This window comes from Podarcis vaucheri (genome assembly GCF_965113315.1).
Source record: "Podarcis vaucheri genome assembly, chromosome: 3".
Lineage (NCBI taxonomy): Eukaryota > Metazoa > Chordata > Lepidosauria > Squamata > Lacertidae > Podarcis > Podarcis vaucheri.
In genome coordinates this window covers 16,899,208-16,919,165 of record NC_138761.1, presented here as the reverse complement: position 1 = coordinate 16,919,165, position 19,958 = coordinate 16,899,208, and the positions used below count along the sequence as shown (strand labels likewise).

The window sequence follows — 19,958 nt, the reverse complement described above, 5'->3', positions numbered from 1 at the left end:
ATGGGACACCATGATGGAAACCAGAGTGCATGGAAACACTGTTTACCTTTCCACCACAGTGGTACCTATTGATCTACTTGCACTGGTGTGCTTTCGAACTGTTAGGTTGGCAGGAGCTGGGACAGAGCAACGGGAGCTCACTCCATCATGGGGATTCGAACCTCTGACCTTCCGATCAGCAATCCCAAGAGGCTTAGTGGTTTAGACCACAGCACCACCCAGACCTAGAAACACAAAGCCACAGTAAATGTGGATGAGTCCTAGGGATCTCTGAGACAGAATTCTCACCAGCCTCAACAAACTACACATCTAGGATTCTCGCAGGACATCACTGTGCAAATATGTCCTTGGTAAAAGTTTTAATCCTGCCTTGCAGTGTTCACCTAATTAGTCTACTTTGCTGGAAATCGTGCAGCCATTAGCAAAGTAATTGCTGAGCCTTCGCCAAAGCCTGGTGTTAACAACCTTAATGCTCCAAACAGAAGCCAAAGATCTTAAGTAGTCAGAAATTATCTCGACCTTGGAATTTCTGGGACCTAGCGATGCCAGCGAGGGATGGAGAGAACAGCTTGCCTTTTTAAAGTTACCGTAAGGATCTCTGTGTGCATGGCTCTTTTGCCAAAAAACCATCCATATAACCCTACCTCGTTTTCAGAAATAGACCAGATTCTTTTAGCACTGAAGGCAAAGGAAACACCACTCTGGAGAACAATATAATCTTCAGCCATTGAGTGGAGTACCTGCAGGCAGGTGAAGTCGTACATAATAATTACCTGCTTCTTACACAGAGCTTCATGCCATCTGTTAGGTTTAATATTTTACATTGCCCGATTAACCCAAATGGGTAGGTGATTACAAGAGAAATTAATGCATATCCTCAATGTCTCTGTCTTAGATTACAAGATCTTAGAATTTTAAATGCAGACCAGGGACAGGGGTGGGAGGGGGAGAAATCTGATTCGGTTGTCATTTAAAGGCAAACTTACCTGATTTGCACTTTCGAAAACAATAGGCAAACTGAAACACAGCTTTCCCCTTCAAAATTCACACTTCTCCAACTTTTTCAGTGCAGTTCTCCAGTCATGTAATGTGTTCAAAATGCACATGCTAGGGAACATTTTGCATATAAATGAACGTATTTGTGACAATCACATCAAAATGTGTTATTTCGGGGGAGGGGGATTGCTTTGCAAAAAAGCTGCTTATTAGGCAAAATTCCATACAAAAAAGTGTGTGTATTAATTTGGAGTAAAATGATGTTGAATTTTCATGCTGCTGGTTTTTTTAAATGAAAACTTATGCAGAAATGTGGAGAACCAAACTTAAGACTGGAGAAATGAGAGACTGATAGAAACCAGAACTGACATATTTGCCAAATCCAGACATAGGTTATATAGGAATGAGTGAATAATGTTTATATATTTATTTTCCATTCCATCTTCCTCTAGAAGTCTATGTCTATTGTAGGCATATGTCTGTCTCAGGAGACAATGGAGGAGTGCGCCTTTGGGGGTGAAGTCAAACTGCTGGAAGGTTTAGCTAAAGTGGTACCTCAGGTTAAGAACAGTTTCAGGTTAAAAATGGACCTCCAGAATGAATTAAGTTCTTAACCCGAGGTACCACTGTACTAGGGGCTGTGCCCCAGCTCATGTCACTTGCCAACATCTCCCTTGGCAAACCCCTGCACTCTCCTTAGATCAGGGATGGGGAGTCTTTTTGCATTTGTGCCTTGGGCCAGCGTTGACAGGTGAGTGGGGCCAACCTGCTGTAACGATGAAGGAAGAAATATTCTCCCCTCCCCCCTTTCACTCAGGGCTCAGGGCACGATGGTGGATCTCCCATGTTGTCCCACTTTGAGATTGCTGGATGGAAATCTGGCCCATATCTGAGGAGATGAATGTTAGAAATGTTGACCACAAGCCTCCTCTCTGTTGTTTGTTTGTTAAAAATCAGCCGTATCTCCATCTCATACCCTTCATAAATCCTCTGCAGGAGACAAAACATATGGCAGCATGGTTCCGCTTGCCTCTTATGAAATGTCAGGATGTATTTTCTTGTCTTGTTTTTCAAATTAATTAGCACTCGCTGCTTTGGGGGGGGGGGTTTCATACTTTAAAAAAACTCAACAACTCTCCAGCCTGCACTTAATCTGCTGGGACATCTTTTGCAGACAGCGAAGCCATGTTTTTTTGGCGGGGGGGAGGAGAGAAAGAAAGAAAGAAAGAAAGAAAGAAAGAAAGAAAGAAAGAAAGAAAGAAAGAAACTTGGCTTCTGTTAAGTTGTGGGTGGACATATCAGACAACACAGCAATTCTTCAAACAGCTCTTGTTTATTCACAGGCCAGGACAGGACTGAACTGAAGGGTTCAGTCAGCCTGCTTATATAGAGCTCCAGTACAACGTAACTGTATCAACTTTCTAAAACTATCCAATCACTGAACATCACTTTCGATCCCTTATTTGCATAACTATCTACAGTATCCCCCTGCTGGCCCAGGGTGAGAACTTCAGTACACAACAGCTTCCTCAAGACCTCTCTGGTGCGCAGAGGATAAAGTGTTTGCTTGCAATACGTAAACTACTTTCACCTTTTCTTACTGGAAAAGTTCAGGAAAAGCATCTGTTGGGGTTGGAATCGGCAAAGGGCTTATCCACACTAACTTTTGGCCCTGCTCTTTCCAGAGAGATGCCTGCACTTTATCGCTCTGTGTCCAAGTGTGTGGGGTGGTGTGCATGCAATTGGCTGTGGTTGCGTTGAGTGGGGTGGCCGATTTGCGGGCAGGCTGTAGAGTGATTGGCGGCGGTGACCCCCTCCCCCCAAAAGCTGAAAAACTGGGCAATCTCCCCCTCTCAAAAGCTCAACAAATTTGGGCAATCCCCCCCCTTTTTGTTGCTGTCCAAAAAAATAGGGGTTGACTTATACATGGGGGCGTGTTATACACAGGAAAATACGGTAGCTAGCTGGGATTGATGGACGTTGTCCAAAACATCCACTGGGCACCAGGTTGTCAAAAGCTGGGCAAGGATGCCCTTTCCAATAGTTTTTTTCCTGGGCCAGATGCCAAGAAAGGCATTAAAATTTCACCATCAAAAACAACATTCATTAGTTTCCCTTCCTCCTCATTCCCTTTCATTATATGAGCTCAACGCCCTCCGCTGACCTGCTAAACAGCAGCTTTCTTGTGTGCTAATAACTGCTGGGAGGATTTATTTTTATTGCCTCCATTCGTTGTTGTTGCTTTCTTAAAGAGAGAGAGAATTTCCTGCCTCTGTTTGATTCCTCAGGTAATATCGGTTGTTTTTCCTTCCTAACCTGGCCTAGCATATTTCCCTTTCACAGGACTCAGCTATACAGCTGCAAATGAAATATTTTAAGTGCATTGTAAAGTGCAATATACAAAAGTGACACTAGATGGCAATAGTGAGCTATGGCAAATTCAATATATATTTTCAAACCGTTTTTTACAAAAGCATTTTCACAGTGGTTTTTTTAAATATGTGTGTAGATTCCACCATGGGATGTGGGTGGTGCTGTGGTCTAAACCACAGAGCCTAGGGCTTGCCGATCGGAAGGTCAGCAGTTCGAATCCTCGCCACGGGGTGAGCTCCTGTTGTTCGGTTCCAGCTCCTGCCAACCTAGCAGTTTGAAAGCATGTCAAGTGCAAGTAGATAAATAGGTACCGCTCCAGCGGGAAGGTAAACGGTGTTTCTGTGCACTGCTCTGGCCACATGACCCGGAAGTTGTCTGTGGACAAACGCCGCTCCCTCGGCCTATAGAGCGAGATGAGTGCGCAACCCCAAAGTTGTCCGCGACTGGACCTAATGGTCAGGGGTACCTTTACCTTTACCTTTAGCTTCCACCATAGAGTTCGCAGAAATCTCCATGTGCTTCAAGAATCATACGCTCCCCGCCTTCCATTCATACCGTTAGGAAGTGTCATTTTCTCTAAAGGTCACACTGCACATTAGACACAAATGCATGTAATACATCAGCGGCTGTCCCTCCAAACATGGGCTTTATCCTCCACCAACCCGCTCCAAACACTTTCTTAGGAACATAAGAAACTGCATTACACTGTGTTTTTCTCCCTTTCACGTTTTTCTCCCTTTTTTCTGTATCACTTTCTTTCTTTTAATTGAAATCACCTTAATAAAATATATATTTTTTAAAAAACTGAGTCACACCATTAACTGGCAGCCACTGTCCTGGGTTTCAGGCAGGGGGCATCCCCAGTCCTACCTGGTGATGCTGGGATTTGAACCCAGGACCTTCTGCATGCAAAGAAGATGCTCTACCGCTGAGCGACGGCCCTTCCCAACCAATTGAAAGCCATCTGGAATTTAAGGCAAGCCTCAAAGATGACAAGGAGGGAAGTGACCGCATTTTCCAAAGGAAAGAGTGCCATCGATCCGGAGCCACCACTGAAAAGACCCTGCCTCTTGTGAAGTAGTCGCTAAAATATACAGCGGAAAGGAGCAGCCAAGCATACTAGGACTCAATTTCTTGACTTTAAGAAAGCCAACTTCATAAAACTTAGGGAAGTGAGATCCCATGGACAGTAATACTAAAAGGAAAGGGAGTTCATGATGGCTGGGAGTTTGTTAAGAGGGAGATACTAAAAGCACAACGTCAGGCAATACCAATGAGACGGAAACATGGAAGGTGCCTAAAGAAGCCAGGGTGGCTGTCTAAAGAACTTTTAACTGAGTTAAGATTAAAAAAGGATGTGTACAAAAAATGGAAAAGGGGGGAAACCACCAAAGAGGAATTCAAACAAATAGCCAGCACGTGTAGACACAAAGTCAGAAAAGCTAAAGCACAGAATGAACTCAGGCTTGCTAGAGAGGTTAAAAGCAACAAAAAAGGCTTTTATGGGTATGTTCGTAGCAAAAGAAAGAACAAAGAAACAGTGGGGTCACTCAGAGGAGAAGATGGTGAAATGCAAACAGGGGACACAGAAAGGGCTGAACTCCTCAATGCCTTCTTTGCCTCAGTCTTCTCCGATAAAGAAAACAATGCCCGACCTGAAGAATTTGGAGCAAATGATTCAGCAGAGGAAACACAGCCCAGAATAACTAAGGAGATAGTACAAGAATACTTGGCTAGTTTAGATGTATTCAAGTCTCCAGGGCCAGATGAACTGCATCCAAGAGTATTAAAAGAACTGGCAGATGTGATCTCAGAACCACTGGCAGTCATCTTTGAGAATTCCTGGAGAACAGGCGAAGTCCCGGCAGACTGGAGGAGGGCAAATGTTGTCCCTATTTTCAAAAAGGGGAAAAGAGAGGACCCAAATAATTACCGCCCAGTCAGTCTGACATCAATACCAGGGAAGATTCTGGAGCAGATCATTAAGCAAACAGTCTGTGAGCACCTAGAAAGGAATGCTGTGATCACCAATAGTCAGCATGGATTTCTGAAAAATAAGCCATGCCAGCTTCCGCACTTTCCCTGACGGCTCCGGGTAGGCTTGGGAGTCGCGGGCAGGCAGCGTGCCGAATGTCACCCCCCCCTCAGTGAGGGCACCCAGGGTGGTCCGCCCCCAACAACCCCCCCTTCCTACGCCCCTGCATACTGCTTCATCCCTTTCCTGAAACTGGCAGCAGCTTCTTCTTCTTCTTCTTCTTCTTCTTCTTCTTCTTCTTCTTCTTCTTCTTCTTCCAGTGGTACCTCAGGTTAAGTACTTAATTCGTTCTGGAGGTCCATACTTAACCTGAAACTGTACTTAATTGAAGCACCACTTTAGTTAATGGGGCCTCCAGCTGCCACCACGCTGCCAGAGCACGATTTCTGATCTCATCCTGAAGCAACGTTCTTAACCTGAGGTACTATTTCTGGGTTAGCGGAGTCTGTAACCTGAAGCGTCTGTAACCCGAGGTACCACTGTATTATTTTAATAATATGAAAGCAACTATCAGGCTCTGGTTGCCATTCTTCCCTTAGTAAAGGATGCTACAATTAATCAGCCAACACTTTCAGGTCTTTCCAGAGAAACGTTGCTGTTGTTTGCACCATGAAGGTGCTGTTGTCATTCATCTGTGCCAAATCCAGATGTCTTCCCTAAAGAAAGCTGTTGTCGGGGGACCCTCAGGCTATCAAAGGAGAGGTTCCAAGGACTGGGTGAGATTTGAAATATATTGAGGCACAAGGAGGAGGAGGAGGAGCGCGTTTAGCTCTTTTTCTGCACACAGCTACTCAAAGAGAGAATATTCAGCTAATTATCCTGTCCAGTTTCCCCTTAGGGGAAGTGCATTATAATGATTCGGAACAGGAACATAAGAAGAAAACTGCTACATCAGACCATCTAGGTCAGTGTCGTGTTTTCTGCAGCAGCCAACCAGATGTGCCAGCTGTTGGCCAATTCTGTGTTAGGGATCATTAGGAAGGAAATGGAAAGCAAAACCACCGGAATCCTAATGCCATTATAAAAATCTATGGTGCAACTGCACTTGGGATACTGTGTCACTTTATGTCAAAAAGCATATTGCAGCACCCAGGGATATGGCAGGATCCTATATTCCTTTCTCCTTCTGCTTAATAATAATAATAATAATAATAATTGTATTATTTATTCCCTACCTATCTGGCTAGGTTGCCCCGGCCACTCTGGGTGGTTTCCGATACATATAAAAACAGAATAAAATATCAAATATTAAAAACTTCTCAATACAGGGCTGCCTTCAGTTGCGTAGTCTGATGGGAGGGTGTCCCACAGGGAGGGTGCTACCACCGAGAAGGCCCTGTATCTGGTTCGCTGTAACTTCCCACAGTGAGAGAACCACCAAAAGACCCTCCAACTTTTTTCAGATGAAAATAGGGGCATCCCATTCCATAGTGATATTCTTACTATTTATACCCCACACATCTTATTTGCTTGCCCCAGCACTCTGGACAGCTTCACACATACATAAAAACATAATAAAACATTACACATTTTTTAAAACCCAATGTTCTAAATACAGGATTACTTTCAGATGGCTCGGGGTTTGGATAACTCCATTCTGGGATCAGATCAGAAACCAGGGTGGCTTCTCTAAATCAGGGACATCCCTGGAAAATAGGGACACTTGGAGGGTCTCCACAAAAAGACCCTCAGAGGTGGACCTTAGTGTCTGGGCTGAACAATGCTTCTCAGGGAGTTGTTTTTTCCCTTCCCCTCTATATTACAAATGAAAAAAACCCAACACTTTATATTTTCTTGGAACCATAATATTTACTGATGAGTGGATCACAGTTATGGGAACAAAAATGAAATGAAGAACACTGCAATCTTGCGTATCAGAGAGAAAATAACTACCTGGCATTTTGCTCGACAGGCGCATTTGTCTTCGCAGTCTGGTTGGCATATGTCTTTGAGAAAATAAATTGTTCTCCTCCCTTTCGCTACCTGATCCCTGACAATTATTGCCGCCAGAAATCTAATTATGCTAATAGGCAGGGGCCAAAATGCATACTAAGTAGTCAGCAGTGCCAGTGGATGGACAGCAGTGGGCCAGCCTTCCCCAGAATTTCTAATCAATTTTTTTTTGGGGGGTGGCGTGGAATAATTGACATTGCTACAAAACAGGGAGCAGCAAAAAGTGGCCCCTGAGAGTATAAATGGGCCTCTTACATCTGTACCTTAAGTATCTATACAAACTCAATGAGAGGTATGAGCTTGCAGGATTTTACTTGATTCTCTTTCAAGATATCTTGAAAAGATATCTATCCATATTCTGAAAATAAATAAATAAATGATACTATACTATATTATGAAACGTTTACATGTTTCTTTGATCATCCTTGAATTTTCTCACCACACTTGCCATCCTCTCCTGCACACCAGTGTGGCATGCCACACCCTTCGAGAACCACTGCAGCCTAACCACTACGCCACACTGTCTCTCGTCATGCCTCCCCTCATGTGGATTTCTCAAACAGAAATCCCCAAATTGTGGAATCAATGCTTCCTCCAGGAAGGCCCACCTGGCTCCAACTTCGTCATCCTTCTGGACGCAAAGCAAAGACATTCTTGCTTTCCTGGCATAGCTGTCAAGTGTCCCTTATTTGAAGGGACAGTCCCTTATTCCAGCGCCATGTCCCGCTGCTGCCCTTATTGATGGATGTCCCTTAAATGATGTCCCTTAAATTTCAAAGGAAGCAGCTTCTCTCCCTCCCTGCCTGCCGGCCAGGGAAGAGGGAGGCTCCAACTGTGTTGCTTGGCTGTGTTGCTCACCCAATAAGAAATCTAAGAACGACTGGGGGGGTGGAGCTTGCATGCCTTGTGTGTGGCTAGTTAATGCAAGCTGAGGGGTTTTTTGAATGCTGGACACCATTTTGTGGCACGTGCTGCTGCAAACTTTGCAGTGCAAAGCCAGGCCGGGGAGCCATCTTAAGTTGAGGCTGCATAGGCCTTGTGGTGCATGTGATTCAGATTCTATTCAGTTGAACCTCTGGTTACAAAGCTGGTTGGACAGTGTTCTCGAAGCTACCAGCATGAGTTTGACCAGCCTGCAGGAGGACAGGAAGACTGGAGTGCCTGGAACAGGTGAGGTTGCAGGTCCCTTATTTTGGCTGCTGGTCCCTTATTTTCAAATCTGTAAGTTGACAGCTATGGCTCCTGGGCATTTGGACAGTGCTGATTTTCTGACTCTTGGTGGGTTATTTTTGGTGTTCTTTAAGCAGCGGCTGGGGAGGTTATTTCCTGTTGTCAGGTGATTTTTGCAGATGAACACTTTTAGGATAGCTGTTTCATTTTAATGGATCTTCCCTTGCATATTATAGTTTGTATGTTATCGTCCCTGTAAATCGATTTGGGACTGCTGGCAGCATGAAGAGACAAATGAATTGATTGAACTGAATTGTACAGGCATCTGCTTAACCGCCGTGGGGAGATGGGATGATGGACTAGACGGGCCTTTGATGTGATCCAGCAGAGCTCTTCTTACGTTTTTTATGTTACTCAGAGAGGGGCATTTTGAAGGCAGTTTGCATCGCTGTACAGCAAGCAGCTGTCAGGGCTGGGGAAATCAGAAATCCAATGCTAAACACACACACACACACACACACACAGGACTTCCTTTGTGCATACCTAATTCATCCCTTACCACTTCGCAACCCAGGCTATACAAACTGTGAACTTCACAAACGGACTTGTGCTATTTAAGGGAATGAGGATCATTGCGATGATGATAATAATGAGGGTGGTACAATTGAAATGGACAAGGGGTCGGCGAGGGTGCAAAGCTGGAAAGGACAGGGAAAGCAGTCAGGGAGAAAAGCATGACGGCATGTCACATTGTCATGCGGACTGTCACAGATCGATACTGGCAACGATAATTAATATCCTCCATGCTCTGAAGATGGGGGCGGGGGAAATGTGTGAGCATCACAGCCTGCTTGGCAGGGGACAGTTCTTTTAAGAACAGAAGGAATGCTAACACCGTGTTGGTCACCTTGAGGTTATTTGCAGTCGCTGTAGCTGCTGCCTGACTTTTTGGTGACATATGAGTGCTACAGAGTCCACAAACCTGCTGTCAGTCTTGGTCTGGAACTGCGCACCGGGATGGACCCGTTAATTTAAGCCAAGGATTGTAGCTGAGGCATCATAAACACTTTATTGTTTTATCTATTATCATTTATTAAACTTATTTGTCTTTTTTTTATCAAAAGGAACTGAAAGCGACTAACAGCAACAGATAAATAACACCTAGATTGAAACCACCACAAAGCAAAAGAGAGAGAAAAACCTAAAACATATTCAGTTTTTAATAAAAGGCAGAATTAAAACATCCCACCCACTGAAGGAGGCCACAGATAATTACAAGCCAAAGGCCTGGTGGAAACATCATGCTTTTGTCAGGCACCTGAAGATAAGTATTGGTGGTACCAGGCAAGCCTTCCAAAGGACAGCAATCCACAAGTGTGGTATAGGGGGCATGTCCACACTGTTTCATGTTCCTGGCTCTTTTACAGTGGTACCTTGCAAGACAAATGCCTCGCAAGACGGAAAACTCGCTAGACGAAAGGGTTTTCCGTTTTTTGAGCTGCTTCGCAAGACGAATTTCCCAATGGGCTTGCTTCGCAAGACCAAAAACGAAAACGTCTTGCAAGTTTGTTTCCTTTTTCTTAACACCGTTAATACAGTTGCGACTTGATTCGAGGAACAACTCATAGCACGCGGTGTGGTAGCCTTTTTTGAGGTTTTTGAAGACTTTGGTGATTTTTGAAGCTTTTCCAAAACTTCTTTTAAACTTTTCAAACTTTTTTGAGGGGGTTTTGGATTTTGGGTTGGGGTGTTTGGAATTCAAGGACTTGGTGTTGGGGAGGGGTTTGCAAGAATCTGGAAGCTTGTTTTCCCCCCTGCAATTTTATGATTTTCTGTGACCATTGGGCCACTCTGCTGTTTTTTTAAAAAAATTCTGGATTTGAATTTCTGTGTGGTGGGTGGCTGTGGGAACAGTTGAGGAGGGGGTTCTTCAGCAAGAAGCAAAGAGTGGAAGAGGAACCTTCTTCGAGTTGTCCCCCAGAGTCTTAGAAAATGTACTGTACACTTTGTTGATTTTTAAATGTTTTTCTGTCATGTTTAGAAACTTAATTTATTGTTCCTTCAATTTTTGAAATGCTCTTTACAGTATGTGTGACTTTAAAGAGCACTTAATAAACTCTTGTTGTACCAAATTTGGCTTTGTTTGGACTTTTTTTGACCATAGAAACGCATTAATTGAATTTCAATGCATTCCTATGGGATTTCGTGCTTCGCAAGACGAAAAATTCGCTAGATGAAAAAACTCGCGGAACGAATTAATTTCGTCTTGCGAGACACCACTGTAGTCGCCATTTTGTGTTATGCCATGGCCCCACCGCCATTTTGTCTTATGGCATACCCCTTCCACAACCATCTTGTGTTATGCCACACACAGGGCAGCCATTTTGTGACTGGCATCCATGGCACTTCCTCAGAATTCCAGATGGGCCTACTGGCCCAAAAAGGTTGGTTATCCCCGCTCTAAGCATTGCATCACATATTTTTAAAGAAGTGAGGCAGCCGAAATGAGGGATGAAGGACAGACAAGACTGACATGTGAACCAGCTCATGGCTAATAATGTCCTGTCACATAAATTGCAAAACTGTATGCAGCTAGGCTTACAACATGGGTAAAAAGGCTACTGCAACTTCTGATTTATATGTCTGTCTTCAGACAAAATTCTTCTGGTTCAAGAAACATAGAGACGCATCAAACACTTTGAGGTGAAAGTGTAGATATTCAGCCATTTTTAAAAAACTGGGGTGAAGGTGGGAGAACGTACTTCAGACGGGTATCCCATTCTAAAAGCTGGAGAGAGATCACCAGGTATCAGGGAAACATCTTCTGATACTTCCCATTGATGAAACAAATCAACAGAAGGCTTTCAGCCAAATATATAAGCATCTCTAACAATATATATATATTGTGTGTGTGTGTGTACACACCCAGCTAGATGGACGGAGTATAAATAAATTATCATCATCATCATCATCATTATTTTGCTATTTGATGATATTTTCCTGTGAAGAAGAGATTTGACCTGAAAATCATTGGGCAATTAAAACATTAATTGAATAGGGTGTTACTAGGAACATGAAAGACATTTCTTTCCCACTTAGCTGCTGTTCTCTGTACTTTAACTTTAATTATAGATACACTTTAAATACCAGGCTTATAATTTAGTGGTTGCGATTTAAATTTTAACACAGTGCTGGTCACCTCCTTCTCCTTTCAAGCCCTTTTTAAACAAACTTGTGTTTCGCAACTTTTAAAACGGCCTCTTCAATCCAGCAAAATTAGGCATGTATTTAACTCTCTTGTTAAAAGGGGATTTAGCTTTGTTTCCGTGCAAGCTCTGATATTTGTCAAATGCTGGATTGGACGTTTGAACTTTGGGTGGTAATAAAAGAAAAGTGGAGGTGGGGAAGAAGCACCGACATTTCTGCGGAGACGTAGCGGGAACATCACGTTGCAGGCAGTGTGAAAGAATAATGAAGGGACGGCTGGAAAATTACGGCTGTACTGCCAAGCCTAGAAAAACTGCATGTACCATTTTTCACCATTGCGCACAGTTAAATTAGTGCAATGCAGCTGGGGAGCCTGATTAATGGCCAGCAATATATTTATATTTCATGATACTAACTTTTTCGCTTTCAAGAAGAGGTGAAAGATGGAAGCAGCACCAGAGAAAGGGCATAGCAAGCAGTGATGGCTGGTGGAGTGGAAGGCATGCTAAGTATAGCAATTTGATTCACTGAAATTGTAAGTGCTTGTATGCATTACTATGTGTTTGAATTTCTCAGGTTGGTAACTGAATTCTGGAGAGTTCTCTAGTAGTTCTCATAACTAATGTTGGTCACAAGGGAGGTATTTAGTGAAGGGGAAACTCCATTTTACGTGAAGCAAGATGGCTGTTTTAGAATCCACGGTGAACACTGCAAAGTTGAATAGAGTGTTGGAATTCTTCTTCTCTGCTTGAAAGAAGGTTTTGGGGGATTTCTGAGGTTTTTCAGGCTCCGAGAGGTTCTTTAATGAGAAGTTCAGCAAACAGTTTGTGCCAGGGGGAGCCAACATAGTGTTCTTCAGATATCAGACTACAGGCTACCAGCCAGCTCAGCCAATAGTAAAGGATGAGGGGCATTGTAGTCCACAAATGGATGGCAAGAGGGCTTCGGGGGCCCCCCCACCCACAGGTAGCTACAGGTAGGCACCGTTGCCATTATAAAAGAACAAGGGGTGTGTTCATGGTGAGTTCTGACACATCTTTTTCCAGAAAAATAGGTAAAAAGGTAAAGGTAAATGTTATGTACTAACCTTGGATCCTAGAACAATAGGCAAGTAGGATCCTAGAATGCAACAGCTAATTGGCTTGCAGGAGAAGACCAATCAGGCTCCAGGAAGAAGTTAATCAACTTATTAGGCTGGTAGGATCATAGAATGCAACAACTGATTGGCCTGCAAGAGAAGACCAATCAGGCTCCAGGAGGGAAGCAGAATCAGCCAATCAGACGGGGGTGGGTTGGGGACTTAAGGATCATATTCACTCAATTGCTTTCCATTCCGGTCACGGGGCAAATAAGCCATCACCAACAATTTCTGCTCCCATTTCCATTTTTGTCATAATTCCCCAACATCCTGACTCAGAAGTAATACTCTGAGTTCAGTACGCTTACTTCCGTTAAAGTGGGTACAGTGGTACTTCGGGTTACAGACGCTTCAGGTTACAGCCTCCACTAACCCAGAAACAGTACCTCAGGTTAAGAACTTTGCTTCAGGATGAGAATAGAAATTGCACGGCGGCAGCGGGAGGCCCCATTAGCTAAAGTCTTAACCTCAGGTTAAGAACAGTTTCAGGTCAAGAACAGATCTCCAGAACAAATTAAGTTCTTAACCTGAGGTACCACCTTTTTTAGTGTAATTCTAAGGTCTTATATATATAATAAATGTTCATAAATGTAACAAGCAAACACGTACATAAATATCTAACCCACATGTCTGAAACAGCACAGAAGACAGTCCTGAAACCATTTTGACTTCCAAACTGACCAAATGTTTCTCTGCAAGGAGGGAGGGGGTGAGGGAACCTTCCCAATGTCTCAGGAATTAAGTGATTACCATCTCAAAGGTCTTATGTTTAATGTCCAATATGCCCAGGTTGGAACGCTAAAATAAAAATAAAAATGAAGATGTCTGAATAAAATAATTAAAGTTGTAGAGCACCTCGATTTAAATTGCTACAATGAGGCCCCATATGAGACAGGTCAATTTTAATCCATTGTGGAAATTCTGTATCGGTCTTCTGCGCCTGATGAGATCTGACCGTTTGCTCGTTTTATAGTAATTCTCAAGCACTTCAGGACCCTCTCGAACTGAAACATTTCCCTCCACTGCCGCAGGGCTGAGCTGCGATGGGAAAAGAAGAAGAAATATTTCAGATTTAGAGGCGATTAATTGTGAAGCCTGACCGCTACACAGGAGAAAATCTCATTTCAGTGGCAAGTCTTCTGTCATCCCGGCACCCAAAGGACATGTGAAAACATCTGGCAAATCTTTCAGTGAGGGCCTGAGTCAATCGTTATCTAAAGCGAGGTACAGGGTGCGGTTAACGGCCCATCTGCCGTCTGCATTTAAAGTAAGGTTATCACCCGTCCTGTATAATACAGGATCGTCCCTTACTTCAATGTACAGTGGTGCCTCGCAAGACGAAATTAATTCGTTCCGCAAGTCTCTTCGTCTTGCGGTTTTTTCGTCTTGCGATGCACGGTTTCCCATAGGAATGCATTGAAAATCAATTAATGCGTTCCTAGGGAAACCGCCTTCAGGCCAGGTCCGGGGACAGTTTGTCCCCGGACCTCTTCTGAAGGCTGGGGGGGGGACACAAGGGCTTTTCTTCCCACCCCCAGCATTTTAAAAAACCCTGGGACAGCGGAGGACTTCTCTGCTGTCTGGGCGATCTTAAAATGCTGGCGGGCGGCATTTTAAAATCGCCCCGGGACAGCGGAGGATTTCTCCACTGTCCGGGGCGATTTAAAAGCCCCTGGGAAGGCAGGCAGGGGGGACAAAGACTTTTGCCCCCCGCCAGCCTTCAGAAGAGGTCCTGGACCTCTTCTGAAGGCGGGCGGGGGGCGAAAGTCTTTGCTCCCCCCCCCGCCTGCCTTCAAAAGCCCTCCGGGACAGGCAGGCAGGGGGGAGCAAAGACTTTCGCCCCCCGCCCGCCTTCAGAAGGTGTTCCCTCCCCCCCCCCGCCCAGCTTCGGAGCACCGTTCCAAAGCCGGGCGGCGGCGGGAGGTGTTCCCGCCCTGCCGCCCGGCTTCGGGGGAGCCTTCCGAAGCCCGGCGGCGGCGGGAGGAGGTGTCCCCGCCCCGCCGCCAGGCTTCGGAGGAGGTCCGAGAACAGTGGGGAAGACGCGCTGCACTTCCCCGCTGTCCCTGAGATTTCCCTATGGGCTGTCATCTTGCGAAGCAAGCCCATAGGGAAATTCGTTTTGCGAAGCGCCTCCAAAACGGAAAACCCTTTCGTCTAGCGGGTTTTCCATCTTGCGAGGCGTTCATCTTGCGGGGTACCACTGTAAAATGCTATGTCCTGTATTGATTAAATGTGGGTGCCTGGCGCACGCTTGTGACATCACACGTGCGTGTGATGTCACACATCGTCGCTGCAGCAGGCGGGTCCAATGAAGGGCCCCCCCCATCGCAGCAGGAGGGCCCAAAGGAGCTGCCCCACTGCAGCAGGCAATGTGTTGGGTGGCCCAGCCGAGTACCCACAGTAAATGCTTCGGCACCCCCTCCCCCCAAGACAGTGCCTAGCTTTCCAAATGTCGCAATGCCGTTCTCCAGACAAGTTACATAACCAAATCTGAACATGCTAGGGGGAAGGGTGCATGGAATTGCATATATTGGTGAGAATATGCATTAGGTTAGGAGAAGTCACTTTACCTAAATGTGTATATTAGGCAAAAATAAAATAAAATGCACCTATCAGGAAAAATACACACCATTGCTACTGAATTTTCATGAGGATTTCTATTAAAAAACAAAATGCAAACAGCTGTGGAAATGTGGAGACGTACGATTTTCAAACATGGGGAACCAAAATTGATAAATTCACCCATCCCTACCCGCATCTCTGCTGCAAGAGCCTCACTACAACTGGGTACTGGATGTAGTTTTTTAATGCTAAAACTGGTAGTTCTCAACCCTTTGAGATGAGCCTTTGGGATATAGACAGAAGCAGATAAAGGAATCACAGAAGCTAAGCTTTCTGGTCTTTAGGTGCCTGGCGCAAGCTGTTTATTTGCTTCCAGACCAATAGGCTGTTCCCCTTGGAGATTTCTGTGGAGAGACTTTCTCTCAAAGGAGCCTCCTCAAAGGTCACAGGGAAAATCCCCTTTGTATTCCTCTCGCACAAACTCGAAACAATCACCTATTTTGGTTGTGCCTTTTATCCCCCTCCACAAACTCCGCAGAGAGAGGGAGTTGCTATTTTTAGCAAAGCTTCCGCTCCAGTAAGAAGCTGGTTTTAATATTAAATAAAAGTAGGTTTTCAAATACAGCCCACGAGCGATGCACTCTGTGCTTTTTACCTTAAAAAGCAGTTGTGTCAAATAGGCAAAATTAGTACCTTCAAATACTTTCCTCCTTGCTCTGCACCTTCATTATCCATTAGTGCCAGAGCCCAGTGCTGCTTGTAGAGGTTCCTGAGACCTATTTTATTTTATTTTTTAATCTAACAAGTGTAGTTCTCATCCTCATAACTGTATTCTACAACAAAACAAGAAGATTGCCTTTTAAAAAATGGATGTGTTGGGGCTTGGATGACTCTGTTGGAGATACAAATGCACACATACATTCTGCTGGGGAGACCATGTGTCTTCCTTTGCAGAGGACAATCCTCTGAAGGGGTGGCCAAGGCCAACCTGGTTGAAAGATGAAGAGCTATAGAAGGGGGGTGGGCCTTAGTAGCACCTGGGAAACAAACAGGCACACAGGTCACTGGTTGCAGTCTTGCCCACTATGGAGAGATGCATTCCTTTTCTATTAAAATTATAGTAGCAATTTTTTCTACCTTTGTATATGTGCGTGTAAATTAGCATACACACATGTTCTGGGAATCTGTATTCTCTTTTGCCCTCTGCCCCGCTCGTATTGCATGTCTGCATCATCATCATCATCATCATCATTATTATTATTATTATTATTATTATTATTATTATTATTGGACAATGTGTAAGTAGTCTTCCACACAGACCTTTACATCAGTGTGCATACCCTCCAACATTTTGGTCCCCAAAATCAGGACATCAGAAGGATGTGCCTGTTGCGATGGTTTGACCCCTTTCCATTTGAACACCACAAATTCTACAACTACCCTCCATATCTCCTCAGAATCATTTCTCCTGCATATTCCCCATCTTACCTTAATGGCACATGTTAATTTATCATTAATAGCTATATCCCACACCTCTTTATACCATTCTTCTATTTTATATTCTGCTTGCCCCTTCCACTTCCTAGCTATCACAATTCGTGCAGCCATCAATAAATTTGTGAGCGAGTCCTTCCTAGCCTGCGAACCTTCCACCCCATCGTAAATTGATAACAATGCTACCTCTGGACAACACCATTACTGGCCCCAACAACATCACACATACCATCTCAGGACTATTTAATTGCTCATCGTCTAACATTGTGTATGCCATCAAATGCCAACAGTGTCCTTCAGCTCTCTATATTGGACAAACAGGCCAAACCTTACGCCAAAGAATAAACGGACATAAATCTGACATCAAGAATCACAAAACAGAGAAACCAGTAGGAGAACACTTCAATCTCCCAGGACATTCTGTACAAGATCTCAAAGTAGCTGTTTTACTACAAAGGAATTTCAGAAATAGTCTGGAAAGAGAAGCTGCTGAATTGCAACTCATTACCAAACTTAAAACCATGGAGAGACCTGGTCTGAACAAAGACATTGGATTCTTATCTCATTATACATGACTAAGCCATTTTTCACCTTCTCAGCCCTTGCCTTTTCCTGTAAGACCTATTGCAGTCGTTAAGAGTCGTCAACGGGCTCATCTCAGCTATCTGCCAATCTCCCATTCCCACCACCCTTCTGAGTAATACCCCTCCCCACCTTCTCACTATATAGAAGGATCTGGCAACTTCTGTTTCAGTGTATCTGAAGAAGTGTGCATGCACACGAAAGCTCATACCAAGAACTAACTTAGTTGGTCTTTAAGGTGCTAGTGGAAGGAATTTTTTTATCTGGACTTTTGGTCAGCTTTAACCCAGTGATTTCTGTTACCTCCTTAAACACCCTTTGCCAGAAAAAATGTACATGTTTACACCCCCACCACATGTGAATATAATTCCCTGATGTGCCAGAGTACCAGTGTTGGGCACCTTCCGAGGACTCACACAAGAGCGCCAGACCAAAAAAAGGACATTCTGGGATGCAAACAGAAGTTGGGATTGGTTTCTGTCCCAGGATGTCCCGCTTAAAATGGGGCAGTTGGGGGCATGGTAGTGGTGTTTGCTTCAAGAGGTCCCTCAAGGTGATGATGAGCACACGTTCCAGGACCCCCTGCCTGTTCCTCAAGGCCCTCAACCTATGCAATGTCTGATTTATCTTCCAAAGACTCAATGTCTGGCACTGGGTGACAGCTAGACATGGCAGTGCCTCCCACAGACGACTGCACTATAAGAGGAGGCCACTTTTATCTGGGACCCTGCTCTGTGTCACACTGAGCACCGTGATTAATCTGGCGCTTCACTTACAAAGGGCTCTCTCAGCATAAGTCATACTCAACTCTTAACAATAGCCGAGTCCCATTTTTACTAAATATAAATGACCTTATCTTGAAACGGAAGGGTTCACCGTGTTTTCGATAATGCAAGCACTTCTTGGGCAACGTTTAGTGAACACTTCATTAAATTGTCCGGGATCTACAAGTGACAAGACGAATGCACTCACCTCTGCGGAGGAAATAAATGGAAGCAGAAGTCATCTATCCTTCGGACAAGCTTTGCATGACAGGAGACACATGTTTAACTTATAGAGCAAAGAACCAGAAATTACAGCAGAAGAACCAGCTAGGAATATTGCATTAGGGGAGAGTCACAAAACACATCGATCATTAAGATAAATAAGTGGAAGCAGAGGATGGAAGGTTCATTGCATAGGAACAGAACCCAGCACTGTAAATCTCACGCTGCATTTTCTTGCTGAAACATATTCTTCATCAAGAGTCGTGCTTGAGGACATACTCTGGGGCCAGAAGAAATGCATTTAGAGAGAGACCTCAAGACACATACCCCATATACTCCATTGGGCACCCACTAAAAAGGTAGAGAACACATCACATTTTTGGTCATGGTACATATGTTACCTAAAGAGACCCAGTGTGGTATAGTGGTGAAGAGCGGTGGAATCTGGTGAAATGGGTTCGCTTCCCCGCTCCTCCACATGTCAGTCACCTTGGGCCAGTCACACTCACCTCACAGAGTGTTTGTTGTGGGGGGGGGAAGGGAAAGGAGAATGTTAGCCACTTTGAGACTCCTTCGGGTAGTGAGAAAGCAGGATATCAAATCCAAACTACTACTACTACTACTACTACTACTATTCTTCTTCTTCTTCTTCTTCTTCTTCTTCTTCTTCTTCTTCTTCTTCTAAAACAGCTTCCCTATAAGGAGTGTGATCCCCGTTCCTGACCTTAATATCCTGATCCATTTACCACATGTAGATGAAAGGAACTGAATATGCCAAATGGGCAGGCCAAATGGGATGCTCAATTTGGCTCGCAGTCCAGAGGTTGACCACTGCTGGCTTACACTAGCCATTCTGTTGTGAGGTCTTGCATTCTCTGTCTGCATTTCTGGTAGTTAGTGCAGGTAGTGATGAATGGTGGTCAAGCACAAGACAACTGGCGGTCTGTTAAACAGAAATTAAACAGAAATTAGCTCCAGGTTAGGGTTGAGGAACCATTTCAGCTCCATGGGGCAGATCTGTATCAGGATTGACCTCGCTGCCCAAAGTGTACTGGTGGGAGCCTACACCCACATGTCAATCGCATGACAGTATTATGAGATCACAGTGATTGACAGGTGAGTGGCCCTGCCCCACCTACCAAAACCTCTTCTCACTTGGGAACCTGCAGTTATGCCAAAGTTCTTTTGATATTTGCAAAGGGCTTTAAGACAGCTGCTGTGCTCCTGTTTGAGCCTCTGAGGGCCCAAGTGGGAGTATGGGGACCGTCTTAAAGCCCTATGCAAAAGCACTCTTTGAAGCAGCCCCTCATTTGCCCCCTCACTTAAAGGAGAACCATGGAGTTGCTTCAAAGAGTGTTTTTGCATAGGGCTTTAATACAGTGGTGCCTCGCAAGACGAAAAGAATCCGTTCCGCGAGTCTCTTCATCTTGCGGTTTTTTCGTCTTGCAAAGCAAGCCCATTA

The 19,958-nt window shown here is 44.5% G+C and overlaps 1 long non-coding RNA gene across 1 annotated transcript; it reads right to left on the bottom strand.

The window, feature by feature from the left end:
• Positions 1-13,732: 13,732 nt before the first annotated feature.
• On the bottom strand, positions 13,733-19,551 carry LOC309529776. Its single transcript, XR_014218444.1, has 2 exons — positions 19,340-19,551; positions 13,733-13,910 (listed from the first exon to the last, which is right to left on the bottom strand). It is a non-coding gene; the product is annotated as an uncharacterized lncRNA (long non-coding RNA).
• Positions 19,552-19,958: the final 407 nt, after the last annotated feature.